This window comes from Corylus avellana, chromosome 2, assembly GCF_965113065.1.
Source record: "Corylus avellana chromosome 2, dhCorAvel1.hap1.2, whole genome shotgun sequence".
Taxonomy (NCBI): Eukaryota; Viridiplantae; Streptophyta; class Magnoliopsida; order Fagales; family Betulaceae; genus Corylus; species Corylus avellana.
Window position 1 is genome coordinate 5167319 of NC_142491.1, and position 21581 is coordinate 5188899.

General features: G+C 34.3%; 2 pseudogenes across 1 annotated transcript; both read left to right on the forward strand.

Moving 5' to 3' along the window:
• The first annotated feature begins 1922 nt into the window (after positions 1 to 1922).
• LOC132178123 (beta-amyrin synthase-like) lies at positions 1923 to 8258 on the forward strand (annotated as a pseudogene).
• Positions 8259 to 10828: 2570 nt separating this feature from the next.
• Positions 10829 to 16983, forward strand: LOC132176919 (beta-amyrin synthase-like; annotated as a pseudogene). The gene is made up of 16 exons (XR_015911580.1): positions 10829 to 11038; positions 12027 to 12212; positions 12528 to 12617; positions 12763 to 12960; positions 13051 to 13135; positions 13321 to 13487; positions 13602 to 13793; positions 13886 to 13999; positions 14270 to 14389; positions 14518 to 14640; positions 14733 to 14831; positions 15351 to 15407; positions 15530 to 15720; positions 15821 to 15998; positions 16735 to 16815; positions 16915 to 16983. The product of XR_015911580.1 is annotated as a beta-amyrin synthase-like (transcript).
• Positions 16984 to 21581: the final 4598 nt, after the last annotated feature.

A 21581-nucleotide genomic window follows, 5' to 3' on the forward strand; every position in this document is an offset into this window, starting at 1 on the left:
CACTTTTGTTAATTTTCTTACTTCTCATCAAGAAAAAGAGTGAGGGATGGTTGAGATGGTATCTTTGATGATGGGGTGATCCGCCAATTAATAATATTCTTGAGTTATATTTGGATGTTGAAAGGGCAAGGATGACCACTAGGGAGTTTCCTTCCAAAATAAAAGCCTTGAACCGAGAAAGAGAGCTAGTTGACCAGCTTTCGGCATAAAGGATTATAAGTTAAAGCATATAAACTGTGGGGGTTCGGAAATGATTGATAGACCATTCGAGATTCATGTCCCTTTTATTTGTTTACCCCTTATGCGGTCTATTTTTTGGCTTTTGTTAAAGATATAAAGAACCGATTGAATCACTTTTTTAACCCATTTTTTGTTATTGCACTACAAAAAAATGGCAATCTTTTGACGTGGCAAACACTATGCATTTTTTGCCACGTCAGTAAATGTTGATGTGCCAACAACAATTTTTTTTTTTACGTGCCAAAAGTTACACATCAATATTTATTGACGTGTTGAATATAACACGTCAGGATTTACTGACGTGTCAATATTTGACACGTCAGTAAATTTTTATTCAATTTAATTTTAAAACATTTTATTTAAATAACTTAATAATTTAATATTTACTGACCTGTCAAAGTTAGACACGTCAGTAAATATTGACGTGTCAAATTGACACGTCAATAAATCTTGACATGTTATATTCAACACGTCAATAAATGTTGACGTGCTACTTTGACTCGTCAAAAAATCTAAATCAGCAAAAAATTAGTTTCTTGTAGTGTTGGTTTGTATTTTAAGCATTTTAGTTTTTTTTTTTTTTTGGGGTTTTTTGTTTGGAATCTCGGTCTCCCCATTTTTCAATCCCATATAATCCTTCATTATTTGATTAATAAAAAAAACAAAATAAAATAAAATAAAATAAAACAATGTGTTGGCATGGTCAGTGGTGCAGCCTACGTTTGCGTAGGGCGCATTGTTGACTCTGAGTTTTTAATGATTATAGACTGTAACTTAATTCGATCAGTAAAACATGGACTCTTTTTTTAAAATTATAAATTTTCTTCTTCGTAAGTTGATGGCAATCCTTCTTATGCATGTGGTCCTCTAATTAAATATTTTCATTGGGAATTATGAATCATTATTATTCCTTTTTTTTTTTACTAATTAATATGTACCATATTAATCAAGATGCTTAAACTAGAATTTGTCTCGGAGAATTAGGAAAGAAATTAGTAGAAGAAAGAGATTAATGTTTGGCTAGAATTCAACATACCATCCAATTATTTCCTTATCTTTATATATGGTTAGAGAAGAAGTTCATGGGCTATAGAGTTAAACCCCTGAACTTTCAACTGCAGTTAATTTAAACATTTTCGTCAGATTTTAAACGTTAAAAGCGAGACAATGACTTTTATACCCCTGAATTTTTAAAAAAAAATTCTAAATTTACCCTTAATTCCAAATTAAAAAAAAAAAAAGTTTAACAGCTAAATTTGATGGAAGAGTTTAAATTAATTACAATTGAAAGTTTAAGGATTCAAATTGAGAGGTTTTAAAGTTTAGAAAGTAATTGTCAAATCTCATAATAATTATTTAAAATAAAGTTACTAAAAAAAATAATAATATGCCGTTTCCGCTGCACAAACGGGAGCACAATGCCGCAAAATTTTTCCCCGTTTAATTTTTCCACCAACTACCCTACTGCCACCTCATGTAATTCTTTCCCCACCCCAATGCACCCCATGCCTCTCTCCCCCACGCTGCCACGCAACCTCTCTCTCTCCCCCAGATCGACGCACCATATATATATATATATATATATATATATATATAGTTACCACTAGCGACTATATATTATATATGGCTGCATGAAACGGAGAAGAAGAGAAGAGAGAAGTGATTGAAAGAAACCGATAAGGAAGAATATGTGGAGGCTTAAGATAGCAGAGGGTGGAAAAGACCCTTGTATCTTCAGCACAAACAACTTTGTTGGAAGGCAGATAAGGGAGTTTGACCCTCAGGCTGGTACCCCACAAGAGAGGGCTGAGGTTGAAGAGGCTCGGCAAAATTTCTACAACAACCGGTTTCACGTGAAACCTAACTGTGATCTCCTATGGCGAATGCAGGTATTCCCATCTTGAAAACAATATCCAATACTATCCATAAAATTGAATAATGATTCATGTCAAGTAGAACAAAGAATGAGCTGGTCAGATATGCATGGCAAGCCAGTGGCCACTATGTTCGCATAGAAAGTTCGAGTTGTGTTGATGCATATAAAATTATATTTTTTTATTCTAATTCAATCCATTTAATTAAATCAGTTGGAATTTTTCAAACTCAACCTATTAATTTTGTATTGAGTTCGTGTAAGTTCATGGGTCGTGTCAATAATTAGTACTAGCCATATGTATAGACTATAGTGTCAGATTCAAGTCATGTCAAGCAATGGTATACATGTGAATGCGGTTATTTGTAACATCTACAGTTGCATCCGCAAAATGCATATATTCCTTTTAGATATCCATATTCACATCCGCAATATTGTAATATGAAAAGTTGGAAAGCACTTCAAGTATATATATTTGAGGTGTACGTATTTTTGTATAGATATTTTTCTAAATTCTATTAAATCCTTATAACCAATGCTTCGATCTTTGCAATTTTTTATTATTATTATTATTATTTATTTATTTTATTTTATTTTTTATAATAAAAAATATAGGCATTTTGAAAATTTTGACAAGATTTAATAAAAAATCCTAACATATAGGAGGTACATTATGGAAAGTTCGATACTATAATTAGGAGTAATTAAACTTTGAGAAAATAATTTCAAAACGTGTGAATGTTTAAAGGGGTTTTATGAAATTCCCTTATATATAATAGCAAAAGCCTGTGCCTACAAATATAGTCACCCGCGGAGCAAGGAGAGAGAGGGCACAAATGACCCATGCTCCACGGGTTTAAGGGAATGTATTTCGCTGCCGCTAATCCTGTTGATTGAGGAAATGAAATTATTTGGTATTAGTAGCCTAGTAGGTGATGACATTGTTCTCCCACTTCTGACTATAGAGTAATGTAGCAGCTTTAAAATTCATAATATATATCATGATATATCTAATAAGGCGGAAATTATTTACTCCAATATGACAATTTCTTTGTCAAAATGATTGCAGTTTCTTAAGGAGAAAAACTTCAAACAAACAATTCCCCCGGTAAAGGTCGAGGATGGAGAGGAAATCACAAATGAAAAGGCCACAGCTGCACTGAGAAGGGCCGTCCATTTCTTTTCAGCCTTACAGGCTAGTGATGGCCATTGGCCTGCTGAAAATGCTGGCCCATTATTTTTCCTTCCCCGGCCCCTTGGTGAGACTCATAATTATTATAATTTTTTCTTTAAAAAGTATAATCAATATTATGATCATCACATCAGGGAGCTTTTTGTGATACCGAGAGAAATCATCAACAATATAACAATTTTTTCTAATGATATTTAACACAAAATGAACAGTACCATTGGATCAAAGACAACCTACCTACCTTTGACTTGTTTTGGTTTTCATCTTAATGCAATTGCTAATTGTATTCTTTTTAACGGGAAAAAAATTGCAGGTAATATGTTTGTACATTACAGGACATCTTAATCTTGTGTTCCCCGCTGAGTATCAAAAGGAAATCCTCCGATACATATACTATCATCAGGTGCATATTCTTGAAAGCTTTACATGTCAATTATGCAAACAGGAATAGACTTTTTGCTCAATTACTTGCTTCCTTTCCTTTGTGTGAGTGTGTGTGTTTAAACTATCATGTTTAACAAATATCTTGTAAATTTTGCATAATATAGAATGAAGATGGTGGGTGGGGATTACACATAGAGGGTCATAGCATCATGTTTTGCACGGCTCTTAGCTACATTTGTATGCGTATACTCGGAGAAGGACCCGATGGTGGTCAAGAAAATGCTTGTGCAAGAGCGCGAAAATGGATCATTGATCATGGTGGTGTAACACACATACCTTCTTGGGGAAAGACCTGGCTTTCAGTATGACCATGTTTCATAAATCTAGTCATATATATATATATATATATATATATATATATATAGATAGGTTCAAATATTCACCATGCAGTATGCATATTTTTTCCTTTTGTTGTAGATACTTGGTGTGTTCGAGTGGATTGGAACCAACCCAATGCCTCCGGAATTTTGGATCCTTCCTTCATTTCTTCCCATTCATCCAGGTTTGTACATATTTGCTTACTAGCTACTTCATTGTATTTCCAAAAAATGTCGGTGTACTTTAGATCCTTACTGCATAATGGAATGTTTTTTTTTTTAAATTATTTATTTTAATGTTGAAAACTAAGTATAGTGTTTAACTCAAAAATGGTTAGCACTTCTGTTATACAATTGCCTATTCCCCCAAAATGCAGCAAAAATGTGGTGCTACTGCCGCATGGTGTACCTGCCCATGTCATACCTTTATGGGAAAAGGTTTGTGGGCCCAATCACACCTCTCATTCTTCAATTGAGGGACGAACTCTACACTCAACCTTACAATGAAATTAATTGAAAGAAAATGCGTCATCAGTGCGCAAATGTGAGTTTACCTTAATCTTCTCTGCAATATTGCTGATAAGTGCTCATTGCTACATATATGCTTTTCAATATTTTTCCAATGCATTGATTGTGCAAAATTAACTATATATTGTTACAGGAGGATCTATACTATTCCCATCCTTTGATACAAGATCTGGTCTGGGATAGTCTATACATATTCACTGAGCCTCTTCTCACTCGTTGGAAAGAGAGAAGGCACTTCAAGTAACAATGAAGCACATTCATTATGAAGATGAGAACAGTCAATACATCACTATTGGATGCGTGGAAAAGGTACATTTTATGATCATATATAATCATGGTAAGCAATGTAGAGCATCGATTTGGGCTATATTACAGTATTCCTAAAGCCATTTGTATTGAACAGGTCCTATGTATGCTTGCTTGTTGGGTTGAAGATCCAAATGGGGATTACTTCAAGAAGCACATTGCTAGGATCCCAGATTACATATGGGTTGCTGAAGATGGAATCAAGTTGCAGGTCATGAGTACGCATATTTTGCAAAAACAATTGCAGAATTAATCTTTTGACTATATGTTTAACATTTGAATTACACTTCATATTGAATTATGAATGAAGAGATTCCCTAGACTAAATTTCTTTCTAGGGTTAGTTTTGTAAATATAACTATTCAAACTCTAGGATAAACCCCAAGCTCTTGCTTTCTAGCTTCAATTGATCTACAAGTCCGAAGTCTTTCCAAAAAAAAAATAAGGGATCTCTAACTTTGATATATGCCATTTTTATGCAGAGTTTTGGGAGTCAAGTGTGGGATACCGGTTTTGCAATTCAAGCTTTACTTGCTAGTAACCTCACTGATGAAATTGGACCTACACTTGCGAGAGGGCATGACTTCATCAAGAAATCTCAGGTTTGATTTTCAATTCTAAAAGCATCTAGCTCTTCACCATAATCATCAAATCTAGCTTTTTGCTTAAAAAATAAAAACTATTCAATATTCATTCAGACTAGTTATTCTATTTTTCCCTTATAAATTGTAAAGGTCAAGGACAACCCTTATGGAGATTTTAAAAGCATGTGTAGTCACATTTCTAAGGGATCATGGACTTTCTCTGATCAAGATCATAGATGGCAAATGTCTGATTGCACTGCAGAGAGTTTGGTGGTAATTAACATTTTTTAAATGCATCAATGGATTAAAATTTTTCACCTTCTCCGTAGTTAATATGTTATTCATCAAATTCACTTTTATTTCAGTGTTGCATGCTTTTCTCCATGAAGCCACCAAACATTGTTGGTGAGAAAATGGTTCCCGAGCGATTTTATGATTCTATAAATGTCATACTTTCTCTACAGGTAAGGATTAACTTTTACTATTGTAAAATTATTAGTCAACCCCAAAGCTTAAACTAATAAAAAATTGTTGATAACACTCTCACTTAGATGCAAATTCAAACTAGTACCCCTTATTTATAAGGCTCAATACGTAGACTATTATTTACTCAATATTCTAACACTATTCCTCATGTTAGGTTCAAACTTCACCTTAATAAGTGAATAAATAAGATTCAATATATAAAATATTTAATTGAAATGGAAGGTGAATGAGAAGGAGGCATTCGGTTCGAACTCTAAGCCAAGATACCACTTTAAATCCCTAGTTGTCCCAACAGTTTAAATTAATAGGACATGATTGATTTTAATAATTTATTCAATATTCTAACAACTATTGTGTTTTGAAGTACAAATATTTGGAAACTATCGGCATGAATAGGAAACCAAGGCTGCATTTGGAAACTTTCTTGAAGTATTTCACTGTGTTCATATCGATAAGCTCTATTAATTGTATGGTTTAATGCTGAGTAAAAATGGTGGTATATCTCTCTGGGAACCAGCTCGAGCCCAAAAATGGTTGGAAGTAAGTACCTTAACATATTGAAGTAGCCTTGAAATATGCTTCATAATTATTTAAAATTTATAAATTCACCTTTTTTGTATATTAATGGAATTTTTTTTTTCCCATCAGCTGCTTAATCCCGTAGAATTTGTTTCGGATGTTGTCGTTGACCATGAGTACGTTGAGTGCACCGCATCAGCAATCGAAGCTTTAGTTTTGTTTAAGAAGTTATACCCTGGGCACCGGAAGAAAGAGATCCAAGATTTCATAGAAAATGCTGTTCGATTCCTTCAAGACGTACAAACCGCTGATGGTTCGTGGTATATATATGTTCCTCCACTGGTTTATTAGATATTGTTTTGAGATTTGTCTGTTTTTATATGGATTTGCCAAATAAATCTATTACATGATGAAGCATTTCCACAGGTATGGAAATTGGGGAGTTTGCTTCACATACGCTACATGGTTTGCACTTAGAGGATTGGCTGCAGTTGGCCAGACTTACAACAATTGTCCAGCTATGCGCAGAGCTGTTGATTTTCTACTTTAAGCACAAAGAGATAATGGTGGTTGGGGAGAGAGCTATCTTTCATGCCCAAACAAGGTAATGTTTTTACTAAGGGTGAAAATTCGTATTCGCATGCCAAGTTCAGATCGTGTCAAGACATGTGTATAAGACTATATAGTTCAATCTTAACTCAACTCATTTAATTAAACGAATCAAACCCTTTAATCCTAACCCGCTAATTTCAGATTGAATTTGTGTCGGGTTTATGAGTCGTGTCAAAAATTGTTAACCTCCAATGTTGAGTGTTGGATTATAGTGGTGTCAATCGAGATATAAGCATAAAATTATATAGGTCAACCCTAACCTGGCCCATTTAATTAGACAGGTTAATTAGACTCATCAACCCTTATTTTCTTAACTTTTTATTAAGTTTGTGTCGAATTTACAGTTCTTGTCAAAAATTGTCAGCTTTAGTTTTAACATGCATCGTCCTAATAAAAAACCTCTTAATTTTTTTTTTTCATCTTTATTTCCAAACATCATTAATATTTTTTATTATCTTTTACTCTCAACTGTTAAAGTAATAATTAATTGATTAAATTTATCTCTTCTGAGTTGGAATAACTAGTAAGTTAATATAAACATCGTTGATAACAATTTAAGAACCTTTAATAGCATGAACCTAGCTTTCATTATCTTAATTCTTATTATCATAATTGTTAATTATTATAGGAAGAATTTCGATGAATGAAGTTTTTGGATCAATTTGTCAAAGAAAAGTATTTCTTGTTGTCTTTATAAGATTTTGCTGATGGTAGATAATAAAATTAAAAGTTCTTTGTGCTTGATTATATAATAGGAATATGTACCTCTTGACGGAAACCAATCAAATTTGGTACATACTGCATGGGCAATGATGGGTCTCATCCATGCTGGACAGGTGAGTAGTTCATGTTTTAAAAATCTATATCATGCTGTCATATGCTTTTCTGATATATTCTGACGTTAAAATTGTATTTGTAATAGGCTGAAAGAGACCCAACACCTCTTCACCGTTCAGCAAAGCTCATAATTAATTCTCAACTGGAAGATGGCGATTTTCCTCAACAGGTACCTCTCTTTAACTAAGCTTCAAATTTCAGGTATATTATTCCAAAGCTTTCTAACCATTCATCACTCTTTCATGCCGGAAATTACTGGAGTCTTCATGAGGAATTGTATGTTACATTATGCAGCATACAGAAATATTTAACCTCTTTAACAAACAAAAGGTTTAAGGGACGATAAACAAATGGAGATAAATTAAACTCTTAACTCCAAAGACTAGCTTCAATGCTTAGAAATATTGGCTTTGTTTGGCAAAGCTATATATATATATATATATATATATATATATATATATATATATATTCACATCAATCCATATTAATTACAATGTCTAAGGAAAAGATACCCACAAAGAGACAGCGCCAGGTCATCATGTGCCCATTCAACATACGTTTTCATTGTGCTTCCAGCCAGGCTTCCTGCAGCTATTTATTAATTCTTGTCCTAAGCAACCTCTTCAGCCACATCACTTTAGCCATGCATGTACGTGTCTTGGTGGAGTCCTCTTGCAAGGAACATTTGGCAGTTGCTGCTAGCGTACGTGTAGTGTAGATCCCGCTTCTCAGCTTCTTCTTCCGACTTTAAATTAATAAACTATCGCTTTCTTATAGTAAACCATATACTTTTGATTTTGTCCATGATTTGCTACATAACTCTTCCTTCTCTCTTTGTCTTAATTAATTTCTCGCTTTCTTTTCCTCTCTCCATATGGAATAATTAGGTCAAATCTTCGACCAAGAGTACCTATTTAGAGTATTCTTAGCAGCCTCATCAAATTTTACTCACCAAAATAACTAAAGGTAACAACTCACATTTTTAGAGCACACAAGTATGATCCACTTTTACTATTATATTTAAATATTATTTTTTAAAGATTTGTTTATTGTTAGAAAAAACGGAGAGAAACTAAAAGCAAAAAAGAAGAAAGAGTTGTTTAATCAATAAGAGAGTGAATAGTAATTTTTAAATTTGGTGAGTATTGTTCATCTCACTACCTTTTTTTTTTTTTTTTGATAAAGTAGTGAGACTGAAAAATTGACATTTATACCATTTTGGTTAAATTGCCTCACCAAAATAACTAAAAAATGGTTTTGGTGAAACTGCAAGGAGTGCTCTAAAGACATTGAAAGTTAAGCTCCAAGTATCTAGTTGGGTCCAGCGGGGTCACGATGCTTAGATTATAACTTCACGATGCTTAAACTAGAATTTGTCTTGGAGAATTAGGAAATAAATTAGTAGAAGAAAGAGATTAATGTTTGGCTAGAATTCAACATACCATCCAATTATTTCCTTATCTTTATATATGGTTAGAGGAGAAGTTCATGAGCTATAGATTTGAACCCTTGAACTTTTAATTGCAGTTAATTTGAATATTTTCGTCAGATTTTAAACGTTAAAAGTGAGACAATGACTTTTATACCTTTGAATTTTTAAAAAAATTTCAAATTTACCCTTAATTCCAAATTAAAATTTTATTTTATTTTTTTTTAAAAAAAAGGTTTAACGGCTAAATCTGACGGAAAAGTTCAAATTAACTGCAATTGGAAGTTTAAGGGTTCAAATTGAGAAATTTTAAAATTTTAAAAAAATTTATCAAATCTCATAATAATTCAAAGATATAAAACGAAGCTACTAAAAAAAATATTATGCCGTTTCCGCTGCACAAACGGCAGCACAATGCTGCAAATTTTTTCCCCGTTTAATTTTTCCACCAACTACCCTAGTGCCACCTCATTTAATTCTTTCCCCACCCCAATGCACCCCATGCCTCTATCCCCCACGTTAGGGGTGAAATAGCGGTTGCGGTTAGCGGTTAGTGGCTAAAACCGCTAACCGCAACCGCCTAGGCGGTTAGTAAATTTTACTAACCGCCTCCACTAACCGGGTAGTGGTTAACCGCCTAGGCGGTTAACCGCCCGGTTAGCGGTTAACCGCTTTGGAATAACCGCTTTTTTTCTAACTGCTTTTTTTGGGCTTTTTTCTTTGGACCGATTTTGGACCGGGTTTTAGGCCGGTTTTAGGCTCACTTTAAACATTTTTTTTCTCATTTTAAACATTTTTTTTTTCCCTTTCCATGGCCATTTTAGCATTAAAAATTGCTATATACCAAAATCTTGTTGGCCACCTTCTACAAATCTACACATCATATAATATACAAATAAAATTACAACAAAATCATCACTTCACTTGTAGTCTTATACATAAACTCACAAGCAAGTTCATAAACTCACACATAGAAATAAAATAAAACACAAACAAATTCATAAACTCACAAGCAACCAAAAAAATCAACATATATGGTTAAACTTGAAGCTTGAGGCTCATTTCAATCAACCAAAAAAAGTTCATAAACTCACAACTTATTGTTATTATATATATATAATATATAAATATATATTATATTTAAAAAAAAGCGGTTAGCGGTTAGCGGATTTCCAAAACCCACTAACCGCTAACCGCAACCGCCTAGGCGGTTAGCGGTTTTTACTAACCGCTTTCAAAGCGGTTAGGCGGTTAGGCGGTTAGCGATTAACGGTTATAACGGTTAACGGTTAGCGGTTGCGGTTAAGCGGTTTTAAATTTCACCCCTACCCCACGTTGCCTCGCAACCTCTCTCTCTCCCCCCGACGCACCATTTATATATATAGTTACCACTAGCGACTATATATAATGGCTGCATGAAACGGAGAAGAAGAGAAGAGAAAAGTGATTGAAAGAAACCGATAAGGAAGAATATGTGGAGGCTTAAGATAGCAGAGGGTGGAAAAGACCCTTATATCTTCAGCACAAACAACTTTGTTGGAAGGCAGATATGGGAGTTTGACCCTCAGGCTGGTACCCCACAAGAGAGGGCTGAGGTTGAAGAGGCTCGGCAAAATTTCTACAACAACCGGTTTCACGAAACCTAGCAGTGATCTCCTATGGCGAATGCAGGTATTCCCATCTTGAAAACAGTATTCAATACTATCCATAAAATTGAATAATGATTCATGTCAAGTAGAACGAAGAATGAGCTGGTCAGATATGCATGGCAAGCCAGCGTCCACTATGTTCGCATATAAAGTTTGAGTAAGTTTGAGTCGTATCGATGCATATAAAACTATATATTTTTATTCTAATTCGATACATTTAATTAAATCAGTTAGATCGCTCAAACTCAATCTATTAATTTTGTGTTGAATTCATGTAAATTCATGGGTCGTGTCAATAATTAGTACTAACCATATGTATAGTGTCTGATTCAGGTCATGTTAAGTAGTGGTATATATGCAAATGCGGGCATCCGCAAAATGCATATATTCTTTTTAGATATCCATATTCGCATCCGCAATATTATAATATGAAGAGTTGGAAAGCGCTTCATGTATGTTTGAGGCGTACGTATTTTTGCATAGATATTTTTCTAAATTCCGTTAAATCCTTATAACCAATACTTAAATTTTTGCAATTTTTTATTTTTTTATAATAAAAAACATATTTGAAAATTTTGACAAGATTTAATGAAAAATTCTAACATATGAGGGTACATTGTAAAAATTTGAAAATTCGATATTATAATTATGAGTTATTAAACTTTGAAAAATAATTTCAAAATGCGTGAATGTTTTAAGAGATTTTGTGAAGTTCCCCTTATATATAATAGCAAAAGCCTGTGCCTACAAATATGGTCACCTGCAGAGCCAAGGAGAGAGAAGACACAAATGACCCATGCTCCACAAGCTTAAGGGAATGTATTTCTCTGCCGCTAATCCTATTGATTTTGGAAATGAAATTATTTGGTATTAGTAGGTGATGACATTGCTCTCCCACTTCTAAATATAGAGTAATCTAGCAGCTTTACAACTCATAATATCCTGATATATCTAATAATTATGAAATTATTTACTATAATATGATCATTTCTTTGTCAAAATGATTGCAGTTTCTTAAGGAGAAAAACTTCAAACAAACAATTCCCCCGGTAAAGGTCGAGGATGGAGAGGAAATCACAAATGAAAAGGCCACAGCTGCACTGAGAAGGGCCGTCCATTTCTTTTCGGCCTTACAGGCTAGTGATGGCCATTGGCCTGCTGAAAATGCTGGCCCATTATTTTTCCTTCCCCCCTTGGTGAGACTCATAATTATTATCATTTTTTCTTTAAAAAGTATAATCAATATTGTGATCATCACATAATCAAACATATATTTTTTTGGGATATTCACGTAAAAGTATACATCAAGGAACTTTTTGTGATACCGAGAGAAATCATCAACAACATAACAATTTTTTCTAATGATATTTCACACAAAAACATCTTCTTAGATTGACCAGGCTATGAACAGTACCATTGGATCAAAGACAACCTACCTACCTTTGACTTGTTTTGGTTTTCATATTAATGCAATTGCTAATTGTATTCTTTTTAACGGGAAAAAAATACAGGTAATGTGTTTGTACATTACAGGACATCTTAATATTGTGTTCCCTGCTGAGTATCAAAAGGAAATCCTCCGATACATATACTATCATCAGGTGCATATTCTTGGAAGATTTACATGTTAATTATGCAAACAAGATTAGACTTTTTGCTGAATTACTTGCTTCCTTTCCTTTGTGTGAGTGTGTGTGTTTAAACCATCATGTTTAACAAATATGTTGTAAATTTTGCATAATGTAGAATGAAGATGGTGGGTGGGGATTACACATAGAGGGCCACAGCATCATGTTTTGCACGGCTCTTAGCTACATTTGTATGCGTATGCTCGGGGAAGGACCCGATGGTGGTCAAGAAAATGCTTGTGCAAGAGCGCGAAAATGGATCCTTGATCATGGTGGTGTAACACACATACCATTATGGGGAAAGACCTGGCTTTCAGTATGACCATGTGTCATAAATCTAGTCATATATATATATATAGGTTCAAATATTCACTATGCAGTATGCATATTTTTCCTTTTGTTGTAGATACTTGGTGTGTTCGAGTGGATTGGAACCAACCCAATGCCTCCGGAATTTTGGATCCTTCCTTCATTTCTTCCCATTCATCCAGGTTTGTACATATTTGCTTACTACTTCATTGTATTTCCTAAAAATGTCAGTGTACTTTAGATCCTTATTGCATAATGGAATTTTTTTTTGAAATTATTTATTTTAATGTTGAAAACTAAGTATAGTGTTTAACTCAAAAATGGTTAGCACTTCTGTTATACAATTGCCTATTCCCCCAAAATGCAGCAAAAATGTGGTGCTACTGCCGCATGGTGTACCTGCCCATGTCATACCTTTATGGGAAAAGATTTGTAGGCCCAATCACATCTCTCATTCTTCAATTGAGGGAGGAACTTTACACTCAACCTTACAATGAAGTTAATTGGAAGAGAGTGCGTCATCTGTGCGCAAAGGTGAGTGTACCTTAATCTTCTCTGCATTGTTGATAATTGCTCATTGCTACATATATGCTTTTCAATATTTTTCCAATGCATATATTGTGCAAAACTATATATTAATTGTTACAGGAGGATCTATACTATTCCCATCCTTTGATACAAGATCTGGTCTGGGATAGTCTATACATATTCACTGGGCCTCTTCTCACTCGTTGGCCCTTTAACAAGTTGGTAAGAGAGAAGGCTCTTCAAGTAACAATGAAGCACATTCATTATGAAGATGAGAACAGTCGATACATCACTATTGGATGCGTGGAAAAGGTAAATTTTATGATCATATAATCAAGGTAAGCAATGTAGAGCATCGATTTGGGCTATATTACAGTATTCCTAAAGCCATTTGTATTGAACAGGTCCTATGTATGCTTGCTTGTTGGGTTGAAGATCCAAATGGGGATTACTTCAAGAAGCACATTGCTAGGATCCCAGATTACATATGGGTTGCTGAAGATGGAATCAAGTTGCAGGTCATGAGTACGCATATTTTGCAAAAACAATTCACGAATTAATCTTTTGACTATATGTTTAACATTTGCATTACACTTCGTATTGAATTATGAATGAAGAGATTCCCTAGACTAAATTTCTTTCTAGGGTTAGTTTTGTAAATATAACAATTCAAACTCTAGGATAAACCCCAAGCTCTTGCTTTCTAGCTTCAAGTGATCTACAAGTCCGAAGTCTTTGCAAGAAAAAATAAGGGATCCCTGACTTTGATATATGCCATTTTTATGCAGAGTTTTGGGAGTCAAGTGTGGGATACTGGTTTTGCAATTCAAGCTTTACTTGCTAGTAATCTCGCTGATGAAATTGGACCTACACTTGCGAGAGGGCATGACTTCATCAAGAAATCTCAGGTTTGATTTTCAAGTCTAAAAGCATCTCTTCACCATAATCATCAAATCTACCTTTTTGCTTAAAAAATAAAAACTATTCAATATTCATTCAGACTAGTTATTCCATTTTTCCCTTATAAATTGTAAAGGTCAAGGACAACCCTTCTGGAGACTTTAAAAGCATGTATCGTCACATTTCTAAGGGATCATGGACTTTCTCTGATCAAGATCATGGATGGCAAGTGTCTGATTGTACTGCTGAGAGTTTGGTGGTAATTAACATTTTTTAAATGCATCAATGGGGTAAAATTTTGCACCTTCTCCATAGTTAATATGTTACTCATCAAATTCGCTTTTATTTCAGTGTTGCATGCTTTTCTCCATGAAGCCACCAAAAATTGTTGGTGAGAAAATGGATCCCGAGTGATTTTATGATTCTATAAATGTTATACTTTCTCTACAGGTGAGGATTAACTTTCACTATTGTAAAATTATCAGTCAACCCAAAAGCTTAAAGCTAATGAAAAATGGTTGATAACACTCTCGCTTACATGCGAATTCAAACTAGTACCCCTTATTTATAAGTAAGGCTCAATACGTAGACTATTATTTACTTAATATTCTAACACCATTTCTCGTGCTAGGTTCAAACTTCACCTTAATAAGTGAATAAATAAGACTCAACACGTAGAATATTTAATCGAAATGAAAGGTGAATGAGGAGACATGGTTTGAACTCTGAGCCAAGGGTGTCCCAGCAGTTTAAATTAATAGGAAATGATTGATTTTAATAATTTATTCAATATTCTAACAACTAGCATTGTATTTTGAAGTACAAATATTTGGAAACTATCGGCATGAATAGGAAACCCAGGCTGCATTTGGAAACTTTCTTGAAGTTTCATTTATCTAGTGCAGTGTTTATTTCTTAAGTATTTCACTATGTTCATATCGATAAGCTCTGTTGTATGGTTTAATGCAGAGTAAAAATGGTGGTATATCTGTCTGGGAACCAGTTCGAGCCCAAAAATGGTTGGAAGTAAGTACCTTAACATATTGAAGTAGCCTTGAAATATGCTTCATAATTATTTAAAATTTATAAATTCACCTTTTTTGTATATTTATGGAATTTTTTTTTTTTTTTTTTCTTTTTCCCATCAGCTGCTTAATCCCATAGAATTTGTCTCGGATGTTATCGTTGACCATGAGTACGTTGAGTGCACCGCATCAGCAATCGAAGCTTTAGTTTTGTTTAAGAAGTTATACCCTGGGCACCGGAAGAAAGAGATCGAAGATTCCATAGAAAATGCTGTTCAATTCCTTCAAGACGTACAAACGGCTGATGGTTCATGGTATGTTCCTGCACGGGTTTATTAGATATTTTTTTGAGATTTGTCTGTTTTTATATGGATTTCCCAAAGAAATCTATTACATGATGAAGCATTTCCACAGGTATGGAAATTGGGGAGTTTGCTTCACATACGCTACATGGTTTGCACTTAGAGGATTGGCTGCAGTTGGCCAGAGTTACAACAATTGTCCAGCTATGCGCAGAGCTGTTGATTTTCTACTTAAAGCACAAAGAGATAATGGTGGTTGGGGAGAGAGCTATCTTTCATGCCCAAACAAGGTAATGTTTTTACTAAGAGTAACAGCTCGTATTCGCATGCCAGGTTCAGGTCCTGTCGAGACATGAGCAAAAGACTATATAGGTTAATCTTAGCTCAACCTATTTAATTAAACGAATCAAACCCCTCCACTCTAACCCGCTAATTTCATATTGAATTTATGTCAGGTTCATGAGTCGTGTCAAAAATTGTTAATCTCAAATGTTGAGTGTTGGGTTATAATCGTGTCGAGGCATGAGTATAAAACTATATAGCTTAACTCTAACCTAGCTCATTTAATTAAATAGGTTAATTAGACTCATCAACCCCAATTTTCTTAACTTTGTGTTAAGTTTGTGTCGAATTTGCAGTTCATATCAAAAGTTGTCAACTTTAGTTTTAACATGCATGCATGATGCTAAAAGCTTCTTAATTTTTTATTTATTTTTCATCTTTATTTCCAAACATCATTAATATTTTTTATTATCTTTTACTCTCAACTATTAAAGTAACAATTAAGTGATTAAATTTATCTCTTCTCTGGGATAATTAGTAATTAAACATCGTTGATAACAATTTAAGAACCTTTAATAGCATGAACCTAGCTTTTATTATCTTAATTGTTATTATAGGAAGAATTTCGATGAATGAAGTTTTTGGATCAATTTGTCAAAGAAAAGTATTTCTTGTTGTCTTTATAAGATTTTGCAGATGGTAGATAATAAAATTAAAAATTCTTTGTGCTTGATTATATAATAGGAATATGTACCTCTTGACGGAAACCAATCAAATTTGGTACATACTGCATGGGCAATGATGGGTCTCATTCATGCTGGACAGGTGAGTAGTTCATGTTTTTTAAAAATCTATATCATGCTGTCATATCACATATGCTTTTCTGACATATTCTGATGTTAAAATTGTATTTGTAATATATAGGCTGAAAGAGACCCGACACCTCTTCACCGTTCAGCAAAGCTCATAATTAATTCTTGTTGGGAAAATTGATAATTAATTGGTTATCAATTTCCCACTAACCCTTTATGCGAAAGACAAGTTTGAAAAGAAAACACACGAGAATACACATCAATCACACACATACACAAAGAGTTTACGTGGTTCGGCAATATGCCTACGTCCACGGGGCGTGATCCGGTCTCCTTCTTTACTATTGAGAAATATTGAGTATAATAGTACAAGCCTGAACCGCTCAAGTTTAATATCCCAAACCCAAGCCCTTAACCCCTTGTACACCTCACTCAACTGTCCATCTCAAATACCCAGTAAAGAAAAGTCACAAAGTGTTCTCACCAATTTGGATTTTCCGGATCCCCACTTAACCAAGGATTGCATGTCCTTTTATAGTGGCTAATCACGAAAAATAGGAGAACAATTTTAATCCAATTGCTACTGGGAAAACGAAACCATCATGAATACAAAGTCTTTTCATGATGAAGATAAGCATTGCAACCCACATGTTTATCCACACACGTTTTCTCCAAAAAATCAAATTCCAGTTGTTCTTGGACTCCTTTTAAAACTAACCTTATCCTCTTATAGATAAATATGACTTGAGCCCACCAACTTGAATATTGATATTTTTCAGCAATTATCTTCACACTTGTTGACAATTTGAGCCATTATCAACAATCTCCACCTTGGCGAAAATTTGGCAACCTCCACCTGAGACCTCAGGTCCGCATCTTGACCGATGCCCATCCCCACGTCCTGGGATGTCTTGCAAAACACTGTCTACACCAACAGTAATAATTCCACAAGAATTATCATGCTCCACCATAAAGAGCACATGCACTTAGAATTAAACCATTCCAAGAATTTTCATTTTCGGCACATGTCGAAAAAATCCTGCTGAAAAATATGGTGCAACTTCCATGTTTGGTTCCCCCGGAAGTTCATCAGCCATCGACACCCTTTTCCACCACATACCCAACATCAAAAAATCAAACCAATGTCTCGTATGCAAATGTGGACCCGCTAATAGAACACATCCATTATCCTGACATTTTTAGCGGTCATGCCAGAGGATGTACATGCCATTATCAAAGAACATCATCATAATCATCTCTCACTGCAGTGAGAGAAACACTATTAGCGTTTTTGGAGCAATCTGCCGAGCCTGCTCCTCTCAATGTTTTGTGTAGCCCAGATTGGATGTCCTTGACTTGTATTTGCCACAAGCCAAAGTTCATTCTTCCGTCGAACCTTTCAATCCCAAACTTCAAGGACTGCATTTCTTCTTAACGAGTAGAAATCCGCAACCAAGCTCTGATACCAATTGTTGGGAAAATTGATAATTAATTGTTTACCAATTTCCCACTAACCCTTTATGCGAAAGACAAGTTTGAAAAGAAAACGCACGAGAACACACATCAATCACACACATACACAAAGAGTTTACATGGTTCGACAATATGCCTACGTCCACGGGGCGTGATCCGGTCTCCTTCTTTACTATTGAGAAATATTGAGTATAATAGTACAAGCCTGAACCGCTCAAGTTTAATATCCCAAACCCAAGCCCTTAACCCCTTGTACACCTCACTCAACTGTCCATCTCAAATACCCAGTAAAGAAAAGTCACAAAGTGTTCTCACCAATTTGGATTTTCCGGATTCCCACTTAACCAAGGATTGCATGTCCTTTTCTAGTGGCTAATCACGAAAAATAGGAGAACAATTTTAATCCAATTGCTACTGGGAAAACGAAACCATCATGAATACAAAGTCTTTTCATGATGAAGATAAGCATTGCAACCCACATGTTTATCCATACACGTTTTCTCCAAAAAATCAAATTCCAGTTGTTCTTGGACTCCTTTTAAAACTAACATTATCCTCTTATAGATAAATATGACTTGAGCCCACCAACTTGAATATTGATATTTTTCAGCAATTATCTTCACACTTGTTGACAATTTGAGCCATTATCAACAATTCTCAACTGGAAGATGGCGATTTTCCTTAACAGGTACCTCTCTTTAACTAAGCTTCAAATTTCAGGTATATATATTATGCTTGAACTTTACCTCCAAAGCTTTCTAACCATTCTTCACTCTCTCATACAGGAAATCACTGGAGTCTTCATGAGGAATTGTATGTTACATTTTGCAGCATACAGAAATATTTTCCCATTGTGGGCTCTTGCAGAATACCGCAAGCATGTCCTATTGCCATCTAGAAAATTTTAAATCAAGTGGTGAACTCTTAAAGAAAGCAAGATGAGAATTCTCTTAGTTACTTTTTCTTTAGCGAATGTGTTGATGTTGTACCAGTGAATGTGTGTCAATGTGTAGCATCAGGTGATTTAGCTGATAATTAGCTGGAGAGTCTGTAAATGTGTGTTTTCTTTTTGAATAAATATGTCGTTCAAATATATATAAAATAAATGAAAATTTCTTCGCTTGGCTATAAGCCTATACCCTCGTTTAGCTCTTGAACTCTGTTGGTCCATATATAAAAGTATTTATTTTCATTTTATAATGCCCTATTTTTCTCTTATTATTATTATTATTATTATTTCTCAAAATATATTTATCTGAAAAAGTGTGCTATATATATTTCAATCCAGTCCAATTTCATATGACTGCAAGTTGTTTCGCTCTTGAACTCTAGTGGCCCACCTAGCCAACCCTAGCAAATGGGGTGGCCTCTCCTTTTTTATATGGGTTTTAGACCCATTTTTTTGGAACCCGACCATTACGGGGCAAGTTCAAGAAAACCCTTAAACCCGCCTCACTCCAATCCGTGCCCACCCATATTGATGATTTTGAAGGGATCAACCTCCAATTACTTTAGGCAAAATTATGTTTATTCTTCACTGAATTATCATACGGCCAGACTTATTTAGGTAAGAAAATATAGGGTTTAGCCAATTAGGAAAATAGCCTATTAGGGAAATAAAAGCAAAATATATTGATACAACTTATTAAAAAATAAAAATCTAGGGTTCCTAACTGAGATAAAGAAAAAGATTTCCCCTTTGCCCTCGCCCACAGTTGGGAGGTAACCCTAGGAGCACCTATGCCATAGAGTTGTCTCCTCCTCCCTCTTAGCAGCATCGTGTTCTCAGCCTGTTTTTACCTGACCCTCAAGTAAAGAAGCAACTAAGCAGACATACTTATTTGCCCTAACAGATATAATAGAGAAATGTTATGCGTCATTGTTTTTCTTATATTTGGCACATCTCATGTTACAAATCAATCATTAGATTTGTAGACTTATGTAGATCTCATATAAGTTAATAGTGGACCTCACAAATTTAATGATTGATCTATTAAATTTGTAAAAGAATATTGGCAAAATATGATAAACTTATTGACTCATAACATTTCTCAATATAATATTCGTATTAATGTTTTGAGTGGATAAAGTCAATGAAGAGAAACTATAAAAAAAAAAAAAAAAGGTCAATAAGTACAATAACAAGCAAGATGTTAAGAAGAAATCAAACGGAAAGAAGACTTCTACATTGGAACTTTGAAACTTCAGCCACTACAAAAAAATGGGGATTGTGTGCCTTCAGTTTGGTGACTTGCCAATGGCTAAACACGTCACTAATTGGATGGTGACATGTCATTAGTGATGTGGGTCACGGGCATTAATATAGTGTAGTTTTTACAGCTGATTAGAATTAAGACAAGTAAGCAATTTGTCCATTCAGTAACCTTAGAAGACAAGAGTGCATGGAGGCGACAAAATTACTGCTCCACTGGTAGAGAGACTCTTGTGTTACATATTTTAAATGAATGAAATACATATATAATATTTGTAGTTATTTGAAATTATGGACATTAACAATAATTTTATTCAATTTTATTCAAATTTTAAACCAGCTCATGTCGAGCTATATGCCTATATATATAGATCTAGCAAACTTGTTAGTATTTAATATTTTTTAATTAGTTTTTGTTTTAACTTTATTTTTTAATTCTCTCTCTATCATATTCTAACTTCTCATAGGTGGCCAGCCCAAAAATAATAGTTTCGCTATGAGTCAGCCTGGCCATGGGTGGTCGAAAATAATAGTTTCGCTATGAGTCAGCCTGGCCATGGGTGGTCGAGCCACCCCTTGGCCGGCCACCCCATTTGGCTAAGGGGTTGTTTCCTTTGTTTTTTTAATAAATATTTTAATAATTATTCTTCTAAAATGAGGAATAATATTCATCCACAAAAATTAAGGAATTACGATTCCTTTGGGAATATGGTAGCCTAGTTCTAAAAATCGTTTTCCAAACACCCATTTTCTAAACAAATATTTCTAGGCACAGCCATCTTCTCGTACAAACGAACTTAATTACATTAAAATGCATGCATGTCGACTCAGCGTCTCTTCTCACCTAACTCCACAGGCTAAGTGACATGTGGAGATCCAATTTCGTTCCAACAAGAATGCTAAGTGACATACTTATATATATATATAAGTGATTAATACTTAATTATAAGAAAAAAAAATGATTAATAATCAATTCAGTCTTAGGTCCCTAATTAATTTTCAACCATTATATTATTAAGTTTCACCACTCTTTTTAAATAAGTCTAGTTGTCAACTTACGGTTCAACTAATTAACAACATGATGTCACATCATA